Source organism: Pistacia vera, unplaced genomic scaffold (genome assembly GCF_008641045.1).
Source record: "Pistacia vera cultivar Batoury unplaced genomic scaffold, PisVer_v2 Contig158, whole genome shotgun sequence".
Classification (NCBI taxonomy): Eukaryota; Viridiplantae; Streptophyta; class Magnoliopsida; order Sapindales; family Anacardiaceae; genus Pistacia; species Pistacia vera.
Window position 1 is genome coordinate 174,615 of NW_022195663.1, and position 22,451 is coordinate 197,065.

Here is a 22,451-nt window from a genome sequence, read left to right on the forward strand (position 1 = left end):
TGATATAGAACCAGAGCAAATATCACCACAGAAACCAAATTTGAAAGGAAATTCCTCTTCATTAAATTTCACATGTTTTGCCACAAACATTTTACTCGATTTTGACATACACTTATAGCCTTTGTGAGATAGACTATAGCCTACAAATATGCATTTCTCGGTATGAAAGAAGAGTTTATGTTTATTGTAGGGTCTGAGATATGGAAAGCAATTACAACCGAAGACTTTAAGGTCATGGTAATTAGGTTCTTGTTGAATCAAAATAGTGAGGGGAGATACAAAATTGAGCACAGTTGAAGGCAATCTATCAAGCAGATATATTGCTATTGAGAGGCCAAACACCAAAAATTGACTAGCATGCTAGCATGAGCTAGGAGAGATAGGCCAAATTCAGTGATAGACCTATGTCTTCTTTCAATTCTTCCATCCTACTGGTGTAAACAAGGACAAGGGTGCCGAAACATTATACCATGTTAGCTAAGATACTTGGAAAAGGATCGAAACTCCCTACCCTAATTCGTTTGTAGGCTTTTAATCTTAGCATTTAATTGTTTCTCTACAAACATGTGAAACTAAGTAAACACTTCAAATGCTTCAAACTTGACTTTAAGAGAAAAAATCCATGTAAACCTACTAAATTCATCCAAAAAGATTATGTAATAGCGATACCCTTCTCTGGACAACACTAGGGTAGGTCCCCATAGATCAATGTATTAACTCTAAGGGAGCATTTACTTGTGACAAAGAAGTAAGAAAGCTACATTGTTTTAATTTCCCAAAAAGATAGGCTTCACAAACAAAATTTGCATTGTAATTAGAAGAATGTTTTACATGCATTTTATTTAATACGACTTGTAAGGACTTAGCACTAGGGTGCTCAAGTCTAGCATGCCACAGCAATGAAGAAGCAGACACATCATCCAAGATATTACAGGTAGGAGTTTTATTGGATACAAAATATGTAAAGACAAATTTATTAGCTAAGGGAGTCAAAACAGCTTCTAGTTTAACACTAGAGAGCACTTCAGAGCTAAGTAAATCAACATAGCTGGAACTATCAATAGAAACATCAATAGAAGCAGAATAGTAAGGTGGAATATCCAACTGGTACAGGCCATCATTGACTATGCCTTGAAGTAGGACCGATTTGTTGTTTTTATCCTTTATCAAACAATAATCAAAATATAACTCTATTATCACGTTATTGTCTCTTGTTATTTGTGAAATACTTAATAAGTTCTTTGCAATTTCGGGAACACATAAGATGTTTCAAAGTTGAACAAGCTTATTTGAGTTAAAGGATGGAAGTAACAATGTACCTATATGAGTGATTAGCAGAGATTCATTGTTGCCAACTTGAACCTTGGAACCACTTGAATAGTTTGTCATTTCACCATATTAGATGGATCAGCAACCATGTGATTGGATGCTCCTGAGTCCATGTACCAGGACTGATCCTTCACAGTTTGAGGCATTTCCATATGAGAACCTAAGGCTAAATTCGCATCAAGGTTTGTAGCAAGGTTAGTATACACAGTATTAACTGGAGAACCAGTCAAATGCTGCTGGTGTTGATTAAATCCTTGAGTAAAACAAGAGGCATTAACATTTCCAGGTGTGAATTGATTTCCCAATGAACATCCATAAGCAGTGTAATCATGATGGGCTACAGCATTGGCATTGAATGATCTATCCTGTATATTTGTCCCAGCAAAGAGAGCTTGTGCAAGATCATTGGATACTATTGGAAACGACGAATGAGTAGAGCCAAGAGTAGGATATGACTGATTATGACATGTATTAGGAAAACCAGTCGTAGAAAACCCCTGGTAGTCATGGTCAAATCTATGGTAGCAATGAAGAGCTAAATGGCTAGGCTTTCCATATACTTGGCACATTAATCTTGGCTTATTATAGCCTCTTCCTCTTCCTTGACCTCTAGAAAAAGGCACAAAATCTCTTGAGAAACCTTGTGGTGTAGCGTTATAAGCTATTCTATCATACTTAACTCTGTAATTTCCTAGCCGACTCAGCCTTAGAACTCCATTCAAGTATTAAGAGTAACTAGTATGTCTAAAATTAGCATTTTGAGGAGCTTGCGATTGTTGAGTTGTCATTCCAGCTTAAGGATAAGCATTCAGCTGAGTTTATCAAACCAAAAGGGTTGATTTAACACACCTCCTAAATTATTTGGAGCCATGGAGGTACATCCTTTAGCTATACCACTTTTAGAGGCTATTAAAGCAAATGATATCTCTTCATGAAAGTGCAGTAACGCACTATTCTGTTTCTCTAACCGCATTTCATGCTTTTGAAGCAAAAATTGTGCTTCTTGAAAGTTTGTATGACTAACATTGGATGTAAGATTAGCTACTAATGCATCATATTCTGAGCCTAACCCATCCAATATGTATAACGACAACTTTTCATCACTAATGTGCACTCTACTATCATTCAATTCATCGCCCAACTCCTTCGTTGTTAAAATATAGTCATTCATACTTTGTGACTCTTTTTTAGTAGTTTGTAACATGTTTCTAAGGTAAAGTGTTCTGGCCTTTGAAGCATATTGAAAGTGCAGTTCAAGTGTATTCCAAATCTCATATGCACTATTGCATTTTGATACATGTCTAAACATGGACTCCGAAATTGATGAGAGCAACCAACTCACTAAGAATTGATCAGTTTTCTTCCAATTGGAATACATAGGGTTTGGTTGTTTAATTGATTGTTCACTACCTTCTACTTTCTCCATTACAAACAAAGGAAGACAAACATTCGTACCTAGAATGAAGCTATCTAGCTCATGAGAGGCTAGGGTTGGTAGGATTTGAGAGCGCCAATAGTTGTAATTCTTCTCTACTAGCTTTACAGAAAGATTTGGAAGTGAGAAGTGACCTGTAAAATTCCGAGATCCGCTATTACTAAGCTGCTTAGCATCAATCTTGGAGGAGTTAATCAAAGATTCAGAACTCATATTTTCCATTGACATTAGTATTTGGCTCTGATACCATACAAGGTATTTGTGGTTGAGCTATAACTGAAGAATCCAGAAATTGAAAGAGTAACAAAAACCAATAAAAAAAAAAAAAAAAGGTGAGTGGAATTCTGTTATTGAGGAAGACGAGTACCAACTATTATATAGTTGGTGTACAATATCAAACGTAGTGTTTTGAATAAAGTTAGTTACATTAGTCTCTAAAACGCTATGTTTGATCTTGCTTTAGAATATTACAAAGTAAATCACCTTTCTTTACAACATTGCAAACTAACCCCATTCTAAGATACAAATTACTCTTGAACATTTTTATCTAATATTCCCTCTTAAACAAAATTCTCTCTTTTGTGTAATCTTCAACCTTTTTATATCTGATATTTTGTAGTGAATTGCTCTTTTATGTTTGTTGATTTTTTATTGCTAAGTTTATTATAAACGAAATTTGCTGATGTTGTTTCGTTCATGTGCTGTGAACTAATCAAATTTTGTTTATGATCTGATTTCATGTTGATTGATTAGTTTGTTTTCTATTTTTGCATTATGTTTGCTTTGTGATGTGAACTGAACTAACCCTTTTGTGCTTTTAATTGCTAATCATTTGGGAGTGATAACACAAATGATTGTTTAAGTCTTGAATCACCTTAGTTTATGAGGAGTATTTCTAGTCACTAAAATGTCATTACATAACCAATAGGTACACTCACAAGGTCCAGCATTGAGAAGAACAACTCCTAGCTAGTGGCATTTTTTTAAATCTTCAGATAGAAGGGTTTTTTTGTTTTATCAAACCAGCCTGGGGGCTTGCTTTAGACCATATAATGCCTTTAAGCTTGCAACCTATGGTGGATGAGTGGGTGAAGTAACCCCTTTAGGCATCATGAACATTTGTAGTAAGATCTCCATTAAAAAAGTGTTGTTCATCCAACTGATGAATGTCCCAACTGTGATGAACTGCCATATGTGAACATTATTCGAATTGTTGCAGCCTTAACCATAGCGAAAGTATCAAAGTAAATCTAGGCCAAGGGTTTGTTGAAACCCTTTTGCCATTAGCCTAGCTTTATGCTTTTGCGTAGTGTCCATCAGATTGCTTAGTTTTAAATACCCACTTGCCTCCAACTATATGCATACCTTCCTCATAGGAACTAACTCCCAGGTTGGATTGTCAAAAGAGCCTTGATATTCCTTCTCCATAGCAACTTACATTTAGGAATAGATAGAGCTTCTTTAACCTACTGAGGTTCCTTAGAATGGTCAGGTAGAGAGAAGGGCTTTTAGTTGATGATTGTATATTTTGGACTTGAGCCGTGTGGACCATAGGATGAATATTAGCAGAGGAAACACAATGCTTGGTACTGTTTGGTATCTATAGGGAGTCCAACTTCCAATTAATTCTAGAATTGAGTACTAGGAGTGATCCCTAAGATGTGTGACTGAAGGATGTGTAGATACTTTGCTCAGGTGTGAGATAGAGAATGGTTTAAAGAGGGTGGAAGTGCAGCAGATAACCTCATAATATCCCTACCAGAGGTTGGAAGTTTAGTAGGTAAGGCCTACATTTATTCCTTATTAGTGAGGGTGAGGTTCAGTTTAGGCTACATTGATATCCTTTTAGTAGAAGTTTGAGGTGCAGATTTTGATTGAAAGTCAAACTGTGATGAGGCTAGAGAAGAATTGTGAAAGGAATTTTGCATAACAGGGATGGACCAGGAAGATGGTGATCTTAAGGAAACTGAATAGACTCTGAGTTTGATATAAACATAGCAAATATCACCACAGAAAACCAATTTGAAAGGAATTCCTCTTCATTAAATTTCACTGTTTTGCCCACACATTTCCTCATTTTGACATACACTTTACCTTTGTGAGATAGACTATAGCCTAAAATATGCATTTCTCGGATTGAAAGAAGATTTATGTTTATTGTAGGGTCTGAGATATGGAAAGCAATTACAACCGAAGACTTAAAGGTCATGGTAATTAGGTTCTTGTTGAATCAAAATAGTGAGGGGAGATACACAAATTAGCACATGTGAAGGCATCTATAAGCAATATATTGTTTGAGAGCCAAACCCAAAAATTGACTAGCATGCTAGCATGAGCTAGGAAGATAGGCCAAATTCGTGATAGACCTATGTCTTCTTTCAATCTTCCATCTAAAACAAGGACAAGTGCCGAAACATTATACCATGTTGCTAAGATACGTGGAAAGGATCAAACCCCACCCCAATTCGTTTTTGGCTTTTGATCTTACATTTAATTGTTTCTCTACAACATGTGAAACTAATGTAACACTCTTCAAATGCTTCAACTTGACTTTAAGAAAAAAATCCATGTAAACCTCTAAATTCACCAAAAAGATTATGTAATAGCGATACCCTTCTCTGGACAACACTGGTAGGTCCCCATAGATCAAATGTATTAACTCTAAGGGAGCTTTCTTGACAAAGAAGTAGAAAGCTACATTGTTTTAATTTCCAAAAGAGGCTTCACACTTGCATTGTAATCAGAAGAATTTTTTACATCTTTTTATTTAATACACTTGTAAGGACTTAGCACTAGGGTGCTCAAGTCTAGCATGCCACAGTAATGAAGAAGCAGACACCTCCAAATATTACAGGTAGGAGTTTTATTGATACAAAGATGTAAAGACAAATTTATTAGCTAAGAGTCAAACAGCTTCTAGTTTAACACAGAGAGCACTTCAGAGCTAAGTAAATCAATAATCTGGAACTATCATAGAAACATCATAGAAGCAGCATGGTAAGGTGGATATTCCAACGGTACAGGGCGAAACTGTCCAGAACATTTCCCCGTGGATTCAACACCTCTTCGCCGCAGCGAAGATTCTTCTTCGCCCCGGCGAAGCTTGGCACACTGAACTTCTTCTATTTTCAACCAATTTCAGGGCAAATATTCAACACAACACTCAAACAAATGTCAACCAAACAATATTACCAAGAGACCAACTCAAATAAGAGCAAAAGAAGGAACAATAACTATGTACCTCAAGTGGGGCGTTACAGGATGGAAGTAATAATGTACCTATATGAGTGATTGGCAGAGATTCACTATTGCCAACTTGAACCTTGGAACCACTTGAATAGTTTGTGATTTCACCATAATAGATGGATTAGCAACCATGTGATTGGATGCTCCTGAGTCAATTTACCATGATTGATCCTTCACAGTTTGAGGCATTTCCATATGAGAACCTAAGGCTAAATTCACATCAAGGTTTGTAGTAGGGTTAGTATACACAGTATTAACTGGAGAACCAGTAGAATGCTGCTAGTGTTGATTAAATCCTTGAGTAAAACAAGAGGCATTGCAGCTCCAGGTGTGAATTGATTTCCCAGTGGACATCCATAAGCAGTGTAATCATGATGGGCTGCAGCATTGGCATTGAATAATCTATCCTGTATATTTGTCCCAGCAAAGAGAGCTTGTGCAAGATCATTGGATGCTATTGGAAACGACGAATGAGTAGAGCCAAGAGCAGGATATGACTAATTATAACTTGTATTAGGCAAACCAATCATAGAAAACCCTTGGTAGTCATGGTCAAATCTATGGTAGCAATGAAGAGCTGAATGGCCAGGCTTTCCATATACTTGGCACATTAATCTTGGCTTATTATAGCCTCTTCCTCTTCCTCGACCTCTAGAAAAAAGGCACAAAACCTCCTAAGAAACCTTGTGGTGTAGCGTTATAAGCTATTCTGTCATACTCAGCTCTGTAATTTCCTAGTTGACTCAGCCTTGGAACTCCATTCAAGTATTGAGAGTAACCAGTATGTCCAAAATTAGCATTTCAAGGAGCTTGCGATTGTTGAGCTGTCATTCCAGCTTGAGGATAAGCATTCACAGTTGAGTTTATCAAACCAAAAGGATTGATTTAACACACCTCCTGAATTATTTGGAGCCATGGAGGTAGATCCTTTAGCTATACCACTTTTAGAGGCTATTAAAGCAAATGATATCTGTTCATGAAAGTGCAATAATGCACAGTTCTATTTTTCTGACCGCATTTCATGCTTCTGAAGTAGAAACTGTGCTTCTTGAAAGTTTGTATGACTAACATTGGATGTAAGATTAGCTACTAATGCATCATATTTTGAGCCTAACCCGTCCAATATGTATAACGACAACTTTTGATCACTAATGTGCACTCCACAATCATTCAATTCATCACCTAACTCCTTCATTGTTAAAATATAGTCGTTCATACTTTGTGACTCTTTTTTAGTAGTTTGTAACATGTTTATAAGATAAAGTGTTATGGTCTTTGAAACATATTGAAAGTGCAGTTCAAGTGTATTCCAAATCTCATATGCACTATTTCATTTTGATACATGTCTGAACATGGACTCCGAAATTGATGAGAGTAACCAACTTACTAAGAATTGATCAGTTTTCTTCCAATTGGAATACTTAGGGTTTGGTTGTTTAATTGATTGTTCATTACGTTCTACTTTCTCCATTACAAACAAAGGAGGACAAACATTTGTATCTAGAATGAAGTTATCTAGCTCGTGAGAGACTAGGGCTGGTATGATTTGAGAGCGCTAGTAGTTGTAATTCTTCTCCACTAGCTTTACGAAAATATTTGGAAGTGAGGAGTGACTTGTAAAATTTTGAGATCCGCCATTACTAAGCTGTTTAGCATCAATCTTGGAGGAGTTAATCAAAGATTCAGAACTCATATTTGCCATCAATGTTAGTCTTTGGCTCTGATACCATAAAAGGTATTTGTGGTTGAGTTGTAACTGAAGAATTCAGAAATTGAAAGAGTAACAAAAACCAATAAAAAAAAAAGTGAGTGGAATTCTGTTATTGAGGAAGATGAGTACCAACTATTATATAGTTGGTCAATATCAAACACAATGTTTTGGATAAAGTTAGTTACATTAGTCTCTAAAACACTACGCTTGATCTTGCTTTAGAATATTATAAAGTAAATCAGCTTTCTTTACAACATTGCAAACTAACCCCATTCCAACATACAAATTACTCTTGAACATTTTTATCTAATATTCCCTCTTAAACAAAATTCTCTCTTCTGTGTAATCTTCAGTCTTTTTATATATGATATTTTGTAGTGAATTGCTCTTTTATGTTTGCTGATTTTTTATTGCTAAGTTTATTATAAACAACATTTGGTGATGTTGTTTCATTCATGTGCCGTGAACTAATCAGATTTTGTTTATGATTTGATTTCATGTTGATTGATTAGTTTGTTTGCTATTTTTGCATTATGTTTACTTTGTGATGTGAACTGAACTAACACTTTTGTGCTTTTAATTGCTAATCATTTGGAAGTGATTTGGTTTAGTTACTCAGGGAGAGTATACTAATTGAGGGGGATTTATTCAGTTTGGTTGTTTTGATGGAATGCAAAACTGTTATTATTGATGATGTTGTGTATGTTCTGCTTAAGTTCTTTATTTGTGTTTTTACTAATAACTTATCTCAATGCTAATGATTATGCTTCTTATGACATATGTTTTTATGTTGTGCTTCTCACTTGTCTCTTGTTGTTGATTGAAGTTGTGTTTGAGATAGGTGTGTATGTGAAAAGATTGTGCTTTATTCATAAGTTTGACAAAGGGGGAGATTGTAAGTATTTTTGTCAAATTATGAATTCAGTGTGGTGACACTGATTTTTGATGTCGTAACATCACTTTGTTAATGCACAATCATTTTATGTTTTTCTGGTGTCATGACACTAAGTGTTTGTGTGATGACACTCACCCAACCAAATTTCCTTTACACATGGTGCATCTCTATTTGATGTTAGGATTTTATCCTTATCTGGGACATGTGTAAGTGGTCCATGTACCATGTAATTAGCTCATTAGGTGTACCAGAAAATTCGTTTTGCTTTATAGTGGTCCCTAGAAAGTTTGGTGAAAACTTTCCCAAAATGGTCAAACACAAAAAGTATTTTTTGGCTAGTTGTCCCCTTGCATTGTTGAGCAAGTTTCCTTTATATTCGTCTTCAACATTACATTTTCCTTAAAGTCTAGATATACCTTTGAAAGTTCTTTGCAAATTCTTTGAGGTTTCTTTTGTTTAGAATCAGGTTTCATTATGCTTAGGTAGGCTTATAATACCTTGTTAACCCTTGTTTAATTGTTGTTCAAACTTGGTTTTCTTTGATGATGATGATGATGATGCTCGATGGGATTTCAAGCTTTTGGAACTGAAGTGCATCTTTGGTGTTAAACCTTGAAAGGAGCTCAAGGTTGACTAGGTGGTCTCGTGGAGTGAAGCTAGCTAAGGTAGTTCGAAGTTCAATCAAAGGATGAAGTTTGAAGAGTTGTCATAACAGGGAGTGTTTTACAATTGATGCTTAACTTTGGCTTTGTACTTGAACTATAAATGTTTATCATAGTGGATTAGCTTCATTTGGACTTGGTCCCATGGATGTAGGCTGGTTGTTGAACTATGTAAATTTGTTTTACCTGCTTTACATTATGCAATGAATGTTTAGTTTGTGTTGGTGATGAATGAACAATCCCATAAGCACCAAATGAACAAGTTTAACCCATTCCGCTAAAGTTTAATCTACTTAGTAAAGTGATCAATACTTTCAGTTACATACCTTTACTTTTTTTAAAGAAGAAATAGAACATAAATAGAACAAACACCTTTTGTGCAATTTTCATTATTTCATCAAATGAATTACATTTCGTTATTGCTAGACACTAACAACCTTTACTAAATTTATGGAGACTTTGAGAGGTCGTTACATCAAACAAAACATCTTCACTTGTTCTTGTAAATTAGTGAAGAACTAAGCGTTTTGTAAAACGCAAAGTTTTGAACTTAGTTTAGTAAAAAAAACTAACGGGACTTATTTAACTTTGTTAAAGAAAGTCTAATTTTAATGAACTTTTCTGACTTTGCTATTAAACTAGTGGCTGTTACCTAACTTTAATGTCTTTGTAAGGCAAGAACACTAGCAGACCTCTTTAACAATTCTTTCTCCATTACATAAGCTAACCAACTTCTACTTGGTTAATTAACACTTTGTTGATTCATAGTTCTTCTCATCAACATCACTCCTCATCCTAGACAATGTAGTAAGTCGTAGTTTGTCTTGGAGAAGAAGAAAACGAGTTGCAACCCATGGTTTCATTAGCAAGTCTGCTATTTGAAATTTAGAAGCAATATAATGCTCTGGAAGTTACTTTGAAACATCTATTTCTATCTGTTTCTTTTTTTTTGGGTAAGTTATTTCTATGTGTTTCATTCAAGCGTGAAACACAAGATTTGAGCCAATGACCTAGCATTCTAAATATCGCACAATAATGCATGAGGTAGAACTGAAAGAGATATATTGAGCTCCTTGAATAAGTGTTGAATCCATACCATTCAATGGAAGCTTGAGCCAATGAGTCACCTTTAGAAACAAATTGACCTTTGATTAGATGTTTAAACAACCTATGTTAATTACCAGCTTCTCTTATGGTTTCACATAGACAACACAAAAGAGCACAACCTGTTAATATCTTTAGGTGATGTCAAAAGCATCACTTATACTATAGGGTACGTTTGGATTGGGGGCATATAAGCTCATGAGGGTAATCTTTGTTTATTTTGTAAGATTCTGGTGTTTTGTTTGCAAGTAATAAAATATTACAGGTATCTTTTATTGCAAATAGTATTTATATTGGTAATATAAAAGGTAATCCGATACCTTCCCCCAGGGGTGTTATTAAAAGATTGCTAGGTAATATGATTTTTATACCTATTTTGCCCCTAATTAAGTACCATTTCAAACACAATTGCCCTTAAATGTCTACCAAATAACAATTAACCCAGCCCCCTGCATTTAAGAAATTAGCTAAAATACCCCAGCTACAAAAAGTTTAAAAGTTAACGAAATACCGTCACCCACCCGAGACCACCACCGGTTGTTACTCATCACCGTCGGTTGTTGGCATCTGTTGTCGTAATGGTGCATGACCGGTGAGATCTTGTCAGTTGTGCACTGGTAAGGCCTTTTCCAACTAGATATGGTTGTTTCTATGGCCGTTTCATGGCCACAAATCTGGCCATGAAACATCCATAGATTTGCTCATTTCACAACAGTGTGGATTTGTGATCCATGGCTGGAAATGGCTTTGTCGGTGCACGACTGGACATATATGACTAATCATGCACTATTTCATCAACTATCAGTAGCGGTCAATAGTGGGGGCTGGATGCCAACAGTAGCTTAGGGTGGGTGGGGGTGATTTTGTTATAAATTAAAGTTTTATATGGCTAGGGTGTTTTAGCAAAATTTCAAATGTAGGGGGTTAGAAAAATAGTTCAAAAAAATAATATTATATTAATATTTAAAAAGAAGGGCAATTTATTAATCTATATAATATACCCACCCATTTATCCTCCCAACCAAACATATTATTCACTAATTTATTCGAACCAACCAAACATATTTCCTAAATATTCCTAATAATCTTCAAGGTGATCTATCTTTCTGTTAATATAACATCTTCCTATAATAAAATATTATATGATCCAAACGGCCCTATAAAATAAATTTTTTATATTGTTTATGACGACATAAGACAATGACCCTTCCTAATTGGTGTCTTCAATAGCGTTGCCTATATGTTGGAATGATATTATTTTTTTCTAAGGCGACGTTACTGCACATCACTAAAAGTCTATTTAAATTTGTTTTTAATTACTATATATATATAATAATTTTTATTCTAATTTTTATTATTTTACAAAATGAACTTAAAAAATTAAAAATTAAACAAATATGATTCTATAAAAATGTTATAATCAATGCCAAAATTGGTTATTAATATATCATATTTTCCTTTACGTTCTAAAATGTTCTTGCAGAGTAAACTCGTTGATACCTTTTATTTTTATTAGTCTTGTTAGAGTTGGTGAACTCTATTCAATGTTTAGGTATCTATTTTTAAAGTGCAACGGAAGATTTTACTAAGTTGATTAATGGTTACCAAATTAAGCATGAATCAACATCCATAAGCGGTAAACATAAAACACGCAAGCATATACATGGTTGGGCTAAAATCATTCTTAGCCTACATCCATGGGACCTCGTCCAGTTAAATCCAGTATAACAACAAACATTACAAGATATAGTTCAGAGTTGATTTTAGCTATAGCAAAGAGAGCTCCTTGTTCTACGTTACACTAAACACCAACCTCTGAATCTCTAATGCTTCATCATTTCTAAGATTACTTCACACCAAGAACACTCCCAGAGAACACTTAAGCTCCATCCAAGCTTCACACATTGAAGACAAGCTCCAGCTTTAGTAAAGGAACCAAGTTCGAGCCACCATTCAACAAAGATGAAAGATGATGAAGTTTTAGTACAAAAACAAAAATAGAACTGTTAAGGACTAAACTCTCTAAAAAGTCCAAAGCACAAGCACTATGAATATTCAGGTTAGCTAAACAAATGTGCAAGAATGAAGATGATATAGGGGAATTTGGTGCTCAACGATTCTTACGAAGTCAGCAGACAAGGGCTTACATGTGTTGGTCCAAAAGTGGAAAAGATTCCACCAAACTTTTTGGACCATAACCAAAATGGGAAAAAACTTATTTCTTTGGACCACTCGAGGATTTTACGACACTTGTAAGTAGTCCTCATGCTACACAATAAATAAGAAAAAATATCTTAGCTATTAAGAAAAAAAGGCAACTTGGGCAAAACATATTTGGACATGTGATGTTAGCACAGGGAAGAAGTGTGCACACAATTGTGATAAAATGCAAATTAAAATCTAACATGCATATGTCTGACATAAGCGTGCAAGCAAACATCTACTATACACACTCATAATGAAATTACAAAAAGACAAGTTGGACAAAACTGCGCACACACACAACTTTAGTGCACACAAACATAATCTAAGTTTGATAAAATATTCAACAATCTCCCCCTTTGTCAAACTTATGAACAAAGTGACAAATTGATCACAAGATCAATACAAACCTGTCTCACAGAAGCAACCAATCATTATAAAAACTAAGACAAGAAATAAACACAAACATAAAGAGTGTTAAACAAAAAATCACACAAAAACGTATAAGGCAAATATGAAACTAAACACAACAAATAAATCATAAAAAACAAACAAAACTCCCCCTAAGAGAGTTAACAGAAATAGCAAGAGGATACACTCCCCCTTAGCAAAGGTTCATCAAAGTTAATCAGTTCATATGAGTCAACATAAACATATAAAGAGAACATAATCATATAAAAAGAGTTCAAAAAGTGCAACAAAAATATCACCACCCAAAAGGTAAATTGCTACTCCACTCCCCTTTAACTCTACTCTCCCTCTTTGTTCATAGGTTTGAACCAAACCTTGCTGATTTTTTAGTAGGGACCATTGATCTAGCAACCTTTCTTTTTGTTCATTTTCCTTTGGAAGTCTAAGCGGAAAAATCAAAAGATACGTGAGAGGCGTCAACTTGTACATTTTCAACAGGATAAGACTAAGCAAGAACAACTTCAGCAAGAACGAGATCAACAACTTCTTCTTCTTCTGAACTGATATAAGGTTCCTCACGGATAGGAGAGAGAGAATGAGAGCATTCTTTGACTTCTTCACAACTTTTTCCAGCTTGTCAATTTGAGAACCGAGGGAAGAAGCATATCTTCCATGTGCTATAGTATCTGCTGGCACACATCTCCTATAGTCTTCTCCAAGGCCTGCATCTCATCAAATAACTTGGTTACCAAGTGTTAGGTTTTATAGAATTAGTAGTGGATGTCAAAGGGATATCCTTGGGAGGTTGTCTGAAGGATGTGGAAGTGTTTGTCTTAATTTTCAAGTAGGGCTCCATTTCATGGCATTTTGGATTATGGGGAGTAATGATCCTATGGATGAGGGAGGTAAAAGGTAGCACTTGGATGGTACTCTGATTCTCAGCAATTGCTCCAATGTAGGTATACATTAAGGATGCAAGATCAATCTTTTTGCCAGTCCCTATACCATAAATGAGTTCAGCTCTATCTACCATAATGGTAGCTAGAGTTATGCATGGATGGAGACCAATTGGATAGGGAAATTTTGAACAATCCCTTATATAGAGGCGTTAGCACACTGGGTTGAAGGTGGTCACACTTAGGGCACTTTGCAATAGACCCACCAATTAGCACTTTGACAATCATATCCATATCAAAAAAGGGCCAACTTATTAGGGTTCTCAACAACAGGCAAACCAAGTATAAATCTAATCACATTGACATTGAAGTCTACCCAAACTCCCCGAACAAAGACTTGGTTGCAATGTTAACTAGGTTTGTCAACATTACTACCAAAATTGGCATAAAACTTTTGAACAAGAGTTTGAATTAGGATAACAAGATTACTCACTGACTTAACCCATTTTCGTTTCTTGAGATTCTTCGAAATCTCAAGAAAATCACTCAACTTAACATTTGACTCACATACAACAGACAATGTGCTCTTTAAAGTGTTTTTCGGCCTCAAAGGAGATGCAGGAAGAAACTTTACCAGGTGAGGAGGATTCCTCAACAAATTTTCCCTTCTTTGCTTTGGATGATTGAGATTGAGACTCTGTGGGTTTATCTTTTACTGGAGACTACTTTTGTGACTTCAACAAAGTGATTGGAGGACTTTTAGATCCGTCTGAGGATGAAGAAGATGAGGAATCTTCAAACATGGACACATTAGGAGCATGGGATGTGGGCATTGGTTTCTCTCTTCACAATTATGGATGATGGATAGTCTTCTTCATTGCCATGAACTTCTTATGCTTGTTAGTCAAAGATAATTTTTAAGGATCCATAAGGCAAAAGAAGAGAAGTGTAACGCCCCACTCGAGGTACGTAGTTAATGTTTCTTATTTTGCTCTTATTTGAATTGGAATATTGTTAATATGGTTTGGTTGAATTGATGTGGTGAGTTGGTTGAGTAGTTGCCCTGAAATTGTAGAGACTTGGCGAAATTTTGGTGTCACAGACTTCGTTGCGGTGATGAGGTGCTGCAACCCACGGTGTAGGTTCTGTGATGTTTCGCCGGGGCGAAGAAATGTTCTTCGCCGCGGCGAAAAGCCTAACAAAATGTTTAATGAACTTTCTAGAGAATTCTTCCCTTGGGGCACAATGACCATTCTACCCCTAATTAGTAGGAAAAGTGGGGAGTGAAATGCAAGGAAATTGCATGGAGAATAGTTTAAATGGGGAGTGCATTTGCAAAGAACTAAAGGGCAAATGTGGAATTTCTAAGAAAGAGTAAGGGTAAAATGGGAAAGAGTGGAGAAAATATGAGATATTAAGGGTTTAACTTTAGAAACCCTTTCATTCTTCTTCTTCCACCGCCATACTCGTTCATCCTTTTCTCTCAACTTTCCATCCAATCCTTCAAGGATTCTAAAGGACTTTTGAGTAGTTGTGGGTAGAGAGGTGATCTAAGGCATCCTAAGGTAAGGACCTTTACTCTAGATGTAATTTTTTAGCTATAAAGGTGTTAAAGTCTTATTGTATTGTTGTTTAAAAGTGTAGAGAAAAGGCATCTACCAAAGGAAAAGAGAAGTGCTAGTGGAATCACACCATCACAAAGTAAGTAAATCCCAACCCAAGTTGAGATTTGAGAATTCTCTTAAGTAGAGATTTAGTAGAAATTATGTATGCATGTTATATGTATGTTATTGAGAAATTGAATAAAGATACATGCCTACTTGTTGAGAAATTAAATTGAGATGAGTATTCATGTTGAGTTTGTTGGATACATTTCTTTTATAAGAAGTGTTGATGTGTGATGAGTTGAGATGAATTTGAATGAGATTGAGTAAATATTTTAGGGTGTTCTTCTATGATAGGGGTTATGCACATGGAAGGGAGCTTACTCCCATTTTGGATGGTTAAAAAGAGAAATAGAGTTGTAGTTAGAGAAGAGTTTTTGTATGCACATGAGTTGTTTGATGAAATGCCTAAGAGAAGCATGAGAATGAGTTATGAACCTTAATTCTTGCAACATTGCATATTGGCATTTCCTAAGTGCATTAATGAGCATGAACCATCCATATGCATTAATTGTGCATTGAAAAGTAGCTTGAGAAAGAGTAGAGATCTTGTGCGCAAACTACTCTAAGAGCTAAAGAAGAGAATAGAATAGGTTGTGCGATGGGGAACCCGTGAGTAATGAGTAAAGTCACGAGAGTGGGTGCTTTGTGATCCCCAGTCGTGCCTCCGGTAAGATGGGGTCGTGACCATCACAAAGAGTGGAACATGAGGTTCTAGCCGTGCTTCCGGTAAGAAGGGGCCGTGACATTCAAGAGATAGAGAGAAAGAATGTACACTCACATGGCCGAGGGTTCCGAATCCATGCATAACCGAATCCGATTGGTAGAGAAATGAGTAGAAGTCACGTAGAGTGGTAGCGCCTAGCCGTGCCTCTGGTTAGATGAGACCGTGACATTCCAATGAGTAAGAATGAGAAACATAGAAATAGAAAGAACAGAAAGGGAAAAAGAGTAAAGTCACGAAGAGTGGGTTGAGTTCCCAAGCGTGCCTCCGGTAAGATGAGGCCGTGACATACACCAGAGAGTGTATAGCAAAGAATATGAGAAATAGAAACAGAAGAGAACAGAAATGAGAAAAGAATAGTGTAAGGAAAGAATTAAGAGAAAGAGTTATGGGGATAGACGAGTAGAGGATTTACTTACTGAGCATTAGTTGTGCTCACCCCGTTGTTTTTCTATGCTTTTGCAGGTTCCAGGTGAGTATGCAGTCGGATGGACATCAGCGGGCGAGGGGGAGTAGTTACACTGTCCACCACACTTTTGAGAACTTTTGTAAAGGATACTAACTTTGTAAAAGAATATGTATATTAAATGAAAAAAAAATTTTAGGCCCAACTGTTTTTATTAATGTACCCGTATTTTATATATGTGTTTTGATGAGTATAGTAGTATAAAGCAGCTATTACATTTTCGCCTTTTTATTGTCATGGCCCAATCTGCACCATGGGCACAGCTGATCGGCCCTTCTACTCAGGCCCACTCTGCATAAGTTATGCAGAGTGGGCCTGAGTAGAAGGGCCGATCAGTCGTGCCCACGGTGCAGATTGGGCCGTGACAAGAAGAATCAAATGAAACAAGAGAGATTAGAGCAAAAAGTTGAGAGACAAAAATAAGGGGTGGTGCAATTGGGTTTTATTGCAAAGAGAAGTGTGATAGCACTTAAATAGCCTAAACCCTTAAACCCTAAAATGAATTATACTTAAAAAATTGAACTTCTTAAAAAAAATAGATGTGCACATTGTGCACTTGTGTGGGCACATAACAAGCATACTTAGCAAAGTGTGTGAGCATTCAACAGACGTGAGCACATATGAAGCAGAAATGAAGATTACAAGTCATTTAAAGAATGTTCGCACAATTTTTTAATGTGACAACACATACCCAAAAGTGACATACTTTATTAGAAATAAAAATCTTAAAGAGATGAATCCATGAGAAATTTCACTTGATTTAATGAGATCAAGAAATATCAATTTGTGCATAGACAAGCAATGTATCCATTTTTCAATCTAGAAAAGCACACAAAACATAAGGGCTAATCCAAACAAATTTGACAATAAAAAATAGCACTTCCTAAATCAAAGTCAAGAGAACGATAGTCATAAAAGCTCATCTAGAGTGTGTGATAGTGTCCTCACGGGGGTTTAAATGGCACATTGGTCTAGCAAGATCATCCCAAGAAAAACTCCCCCTTCCTTCATGCCTTATAACATTTGCATTTTTTCTTTTTCAACATTTCAAGACATTGATTTGTCTTTTTCTATTTCTTTTTGACACAAAAGGCAAATAACTCTCAAAGCATAACCAAGTGTAGCTTTCACACTTGCAAGGAGGTAGCCCTCTTAATGGTATATTTTCCAAAGCATAAGGGTCTCTACGTTTAAGAAAATTACTCAAAAATGACTGTCACACTACAATCAAGGTAACTCTTTCACAAGGTGACAAGCATAAAACAAACTACTCAAGATAAGACAAGGTCATGCTAAAAAGAGAGTCAAAAATCTTGAAAGAGTTAGTATAAGAGCAAGAGAGAAACAAATAACAAGATGCTAGCATAAATAAACAATCTTGATAAAATAAAAGAAAGAAAACTCCTTTATGATTTATTCAGCAAAACAAAAAATGATTTATTCAGCAAAACAAAAACAACTATTCAAGTTAAAGTATCCCAATGGACTTCCTCAAGTAAACAAAAATATCATAGTCAAGTGCATTTGTAAATAAATCTGCCAACTGGGATTTTGTGCTCACATGTGTAAGTGCAATGAGTTTTTCTTCAACCAACTCTCTAATAAAGTGATGTCTAATATCAATGTGCTTAGTCCTAGAGTGTTGCACAGGGTTCTTAGAGATGTTAATTGTACTAGTGTTATCATAAAACATAGTCACGCATTCTTGGTCAATACCATAATCACATAACATTTGCTTTAACCACAAAACCTATGTGCAGCAACTCCCTACTACAATATACTCAGCTTCGACAATGGATAGAGAGATAGCATTTTGTTTCTTGCTATACCATGTGACAAGATTGTTCCCAAGGTAGAAACAGCCTCCTAAAGTGCTCTTTCAATCATCCAGACTCCCTGCCCAATCAACCTCACTATATCTAACCAAATAGCTATTAGAATCATATGAATACCATAAACCAAGTTCACATGTACCTAAGACATATTTCATAATTCTTTTCACTTTAGTCAGGTGCAATTCAGTTGGATTACCTTGAAATGTAACACATATGCCAACACTAAAGCACAAATCAGGTTTGCTTGTAGTCAAATATAAGAGGTTTCCTATCATGCATCGATACAATTTATTGCTACCTTCTTACCATGTTCATCTTGGATAGCTTAAGGGTAGAACTCATGAGTGTTCTAGCATGTTTTGAACTTTCTAAGTTAAACCCCGTGAACATGTTTCTAGCATATTTAGATTGAGACATAAAAATGCCACTAATCGTTTAATCTGAAGCCTTAGAAACATATTTAACTCTCCTACCATGCTCATTTCAAATTCATTTTTCATCAAACAAATCTACTCATGTGAATGTGTGTGAAAAGTTGAGCAAAACACAATATCATTGTTAGAGTCATGAAAGTGACTCTATTTTGGTGATTAAAATACCCCATTTGTGATTAAATTGAAGTATATTGAGACAATTAAAGAATTTATGAATTTATTCACGAAAATCGCTTCCTAATATTTTTCTTATGAATTTAACGTGTTTGGAATGATTTTGGAAAGTATATGAGTTGATATTAGGTTGTGGTTTATGGATTAAGGGTGATTTTGTCTCATTTATGCTGTTTAGGGGGTAAAATGTCATGTTTTAAGGGGCTGATTTTGTCACTTTTCAATTATGTAGGGACTAAACTGATATTTTATAATATGTTCTATAAAAGAAAAATGCAGATCGCGTGAACAAGGGGGCTGTTCATCATCATTTTCTGGCGACCCTTTGCCTTCTCCGATCAAGCTCCGGTGACGATTCATCCCCTTTTCTGGCTACGATTCGACTCCCCCTTGCTCCGGTCACCATCATCCCTCCATCACCACCGTGAACCATCTTCCCACCACGGTGTTTCATCTTCCCACCGCGACTTTTCGTCTTCCCGGCCAGTTTTGGCTGTTTTTCGGTGACGTTCCAACTCCCCAAGGGTCGATCTCCCTTCCCCACAGCCGGATCTACACTTTCCTAGCTTCAGCCGCCGTGAAAACCGCGGGAATCCGCGATTTAGCCGTCGCGATTCTTCATCTTCCAGGCCAGATCCTGCTCATTTCCGACGACTTCTCACCTCCCCAGGACCTGATCTGAACTCCCCATCACCAGAGCTTTCCATCGGTACCTTTGGATCCCATTTCCACCACCGTTTTCCAAAGACCCGCTGGAAAATTAACGTTTTCTGGCAAACCGCGACTGTTCGTATTCCGGGCTGTCCGTTGGTCGTTTTTGCCCCTTTTTCGCATCATATCGCTGTCGGTTACCTCCTCTCTGCCATGGTCAGCTCTGTTTCCACCGTTTCGGCCTCTGTCATCACCACCATGAGCGGCTAAGCTCCCGGTTGTCTATTACGGCATAGGCGAGATTGGGATTGACTCCACGACTCTCCTCATCAGCTCTCAACTAGTTGGATGAGCCCGATTATAGGACATTGGGTAGTATTGTGCTTCGGATTATATTTGTTTTCGTTTCATGATTGATTTCGATCATTTAATATGATTTGAGCATAACTTGTGATGAATATTGTTGTCTATTATGATTTAATGTTTTCATAGAACTTGCTGAATGATAAACGTTGGTTTGGAATAATTAAATGATGGATATTGCTTTTCATTACTTCGCATCGATTGTAATTGAGTTGTGTTCGGATTTAATTTAATTTCTACTATTGTCGTGTTTATTGTGAAGTTGGTTGATTGGATATTACGTGTTGACAAATTGTATTTGTTAATCATGTACTAACTAGTGGTATTGCCTTGTAGCGTTTATTGACGTTCAATGATAGTCTTTAACCAATCGAACTTGAGTGATCGGGCGAGACAGGATAGATTATACCTAGAGTTTCGGGAAGCCATTTCATTGATTTACCTTGCCTTGTAGGTTTAGGGGATCGTAGAGGGTGGAGGAGACTTGTGTGAGCGGTATCGTGTCAAACCCAAACCGTAATGGCAACATTTATTATAAAGTCTATATTGTTTTAATTTCACTATTCATTATTTGCATCTAGTTTATTTAGTTTCATTAATCCATTGCCAATTTCATTTCCGCTACTTAAAATACATTAGGTTGTTAGTCTTGCTCCCTGTGGATTCGATCCTGCTTACCACTACTACGGTAATTAGGTTTAATTTTTAGACCGTGACAATCGGTCTAACAAAATTTGGCGCCGTTGCTGGGAGCAACGTGCTTTTGACTTTGTGTGTTTGTAGTATTAGTTTTTTTATTCTAGGTTTATTTAGTCTTTGTTGTTTTTTGTATTATTTTCTTTCTTGTGATATTTTTTTTGGGTGAATTGTTTAATATTGTGTCCGTTTAGTTTGTCTCTTTGCATTTTTAGTTAATATTTTCTTTTTAGGTTGTTTGCGTAATTTCATTTTTACTTGTTTATTTTATTTTCATTGGAATAGTTTCATTTGTGTTTGTTTTATTTTGCAGGAAAATTCCAATTGGGAAAACGCTTCAGCGTGTCGTGAGAATTGAAGACCTGCACGTCCGATTGTGAAATTCTCTTAACCTTGATTTTTCTTTTATTCCTAGATTTAATTTTTCTTAGTATAAATCTTTTAGGTGCATTGATAAATTTAGTTTGATTAACATTTTGTTGTGTGAAATTTCTTTGAGTATAGTTCGTTAGATTTTAGATTTGTTTTAGTTTTATTTCGTGTGCTTAGTAAAATTTGTTTCTTAGGTTTTGCATTTAGTTAATTTTCTTTGATATGTTGATGCGTTGCTTGTTGAGCCTTTTGTGTGTTTGGTTGGTGAATGCAAACTAGAAGGTCTTTTAACGAAGAGTTATTACCTTGTGTCTTGAGATTGAACGCACTTGTAAGAAGAAGAAACAAGCACGTAGGATGGCTAACCAGGATGAAGCACATGTGCCCCTTAGCCAACATTTCGCATCCACCACCTACACTTCAGCCTCATGTATCCATATCCCCAATGTCCAGACACAACACTATGAGATCAAAACTAGTGTCATCCAATTGTTGCCAAATTATTGGAATTTAAATGAGGAGCCATACAAACACTTAGATGATTTTTAGAGGTTTGCTCCACAGTTAGACTTCAACATGTGAATGAAATGTCGTGCGCTTAATTTTGTTCCCATTTTCACTAAGGATCGAGCCAAACAGTGGCTCAATTCTTTGGCAGCAGGGTCCATTATCTCTTGGACCAAATGCAAGAAGGATTCCTAAAAAAGTATTACCCCATTGGTAAACCAATAGCATACGCGAGCATTACTAGTTTCGCTCAACTTGTGGTGGGAATTTTATGAGAGTTGGGAACGTGTGAAGGAAATGCTTAGGAGTGCCTATCATGCAGTCCCTAGGTGGCAATTAGTTCGTAGTTTCTATGACGGACTGACCGAGAGGCATAGGAATATGGTAGACGCCTCTTGTGGAGGAACATTTATGCACAAGGACAGAGATGAGTTATGGCAACTCTTTGAGACCTTAAGTGAAAATTCAATACACCACATTTCGGTCTAGAATGCCTATCTCAAGGCAGCCATCCAAGAAGGGTGGCGTGTATGAGTGTCACAGTTAGATGACATTAGTTCCAAGTTAGAGGTGGGCCCAGATTTGACCAGTTTGTATCTATACAAGGGCAACCCTCTACACAATCATCTCAGAAGGCAAACCAAGATGTTTTTGCCATGCACTCCACTTTGACC